General features: G+C 39.6%; 1 non-coding gene across 1 annotated transcript; it reads right to left on the minus strand.

The window, feature by feature from the left end:
* Positions 1-1,544: 1,544 nt before the first annotated feature.
* Trnas-aga lies at positions 1,545-1,626 on the minus strand. The gene has a single exon. It is a non-coding gene; the product is annotated as a tRNA-Ser (tRNA).
* Positions 1,627-2,248: the final 622 nt, after the last annotated feature.

Raw genomic sequence — 2,248 nt, forward strand, 5'->3', positions numbered from 1 at the left:
CGTTCGCGTATCATTTGGTTAATAAGAATGTTACGTAATTAGAATGTAATCGCAGCCCATTGAAGAGCCTCCACCGTGCCCCGTTGCCATTCCAGTGCCCGCTCCTCGCAGATCTCGCTGCCAGGGAGCCCAATTAAATGCATGAAAACGAAACGCGACCGCATGAAAATGAGAAATGGAAAATGAGCCGCCGACTTGCGATTTGCGTATAATCCATGCCGGAATTTATGCAAAAAGCGCAAAGGCGCGTCTTAATAGAAGACCAAAGCGGCCTCATCTACTCTTCTTTTCGTTTTTTTTTTTTTTTTTCGCTTACATATTATCATAATTGAGGCGCAGCAATTAAAAATGAGTAGACGGGCCCAAAGGCAGTGAACAGCAAGCAGCAGGTTGCCGGCAGCGGTCAGCGGGGCAGCGGGGCAGCAGGTAAGGGGGCAGCGGGGCGGCGATGAGGCAAACATAATCCAAATCGAAAGCAGCCATTTTAAAGGTAATTTTAATGGTTCTGTTGCTATGTTAAACATTTTTTAATGCGCGCGCCCAGTGAAATTATTCAAAATGAAATTAAATTAAAAATGCATTTCGGCGAACGGAAACTAGCAACTGGCAAGCGGCAGGCGGCAGCAGACAACAAATGAATTGAGCCATCAAAAACGACCAAGACGCGACGTCACGCAGCACTTTCAAGGGAGCTGACCCAAGCCCAAGCGCTACAGAGAAATTGCCAAAAAAAAAAAAAAAGAAACCAAAACAAGAACGTGTTGAAAGCCATGTGTGGCATGGGCAGAACTTAAAGGACGGCGACAAGCGGTAAACGGCAACTCGGAACTGAACACTTGGCTCCGGGGACCCCGTAAAGATGTTCGGCAGGGGCCTTTCGTACACCCCATACACGCAGCCCGCAAAACCCGTATACATTGGCGTGTCAGTTTCACGTGCAGTGGCAAAAGGTAATTCATCTTGTTATTTCATTTTTCTTGTATCTTAATTTTTTTATTTTCCTTTTTTTTTTGTTTTTTACCTTTTTGCCCATTTTGTATGCTTATTTATTTGGCTGACGATGCGACGGAGACGCCAATTTTCCATTGGACTAAGGAGGATTCGCGTTATACTTTTACTGCTCTTTCTTCTTATTTATTTTTTTTTTTATTTTATGTTTGTCTTCATTTTTGTTTGTTTTGTTGCCTGCGCTAATTAGATGCGAGTCGAGGCATTTTAATGCCTTTTGAATATGTTTAATAATGTAATAAATACATTAAAAATGTTGACGTTTCGGTAACACTAGCTGCCAGCTGCCAGCTGCCAGCTGCAAGCAGCTCTGCTGCGTATGCGGAATGCGCATAAAAACAAAATATTCCATAAAAAAGATTTTATATCTTTAAAATACCAAACGCATATTATGTGCACCCATCAACATTGCTGGGCCATAATTAATGTAAGTGATACACGCGGCGGCAATTATAAACGTTGTGCTGCACACGGAAAATATATTATTTAAAAACTTAATTAGAAAAAAAGGAAAACGAATTGTGCATTCCAGAGCTCGCAGCCGGTAGGATTCGAACCTACGCTCCCAGAGGGAATCTGATTTCTAGTCAGACGCCTTAACCGCTCGGCCACGACTGCCACGTGACTGCGCATGTTCTAAATGGGCATATAGACCTTGTTCGCTCTAAGATGACGCAGCTGATTGAGCACTCAGTGAAAACCAATTCAGATTACAATAATTCAATTGAATGCCTATCTAAAGGTAAATGGCCAAGAGACAATTAATTGTTTCGCATACCTTTTGCTATGAAAAAAAGAACTTATCTCGCTTAAGACTTTACCTGCCCAGTTATCGGTTTGAGTATATATTGTGACACACACTTTAAGTGATTGCCACATTTGCTTGTCATAAATTTATATTTAAACTAAACATACTTCTACTTTAGGCGTAAAATAAAATAGTTTTCCACTCTTGAATAAACTAAGCCCACGACCTTAAGTATGACAAGTATATATGTATATATTTTAAATTTTCCAGTTGACTCATTGCCTTTAGCATATAGTATTAGATGTTTACAGATAAACGTACACAATTTGAAGGCACATAAATAAATAAAATGCAAACTAAGAAATTAAAAAATAACTATGTATGTAAGTGTGTAAGTATGTACAAAGAAATTAATGCTGATTTTGGCGACCTTTCTATTTTTCAAATAATAATTTTTCATATTCATTCAAACGTATCTAAAAGAAAACAATG

The sequence above is a fragment of the Drosophila novamexicana genome, unplaced genomic scaffold (assembly GCF_003285875.2).
Source record: "Drosophila novamexicana strain 15010-1031.04,08,12 unplaced genomic scaffold, DnovRS2.1 tig00000932-arrow-arrow-pilon, whole genome shotgun sequence".
NCBI lineage: Eukaryota > Metazoa > Arthropoda > Insecta > Diptera > Drosophilidae > Drosophila > Drosophila novamexicana.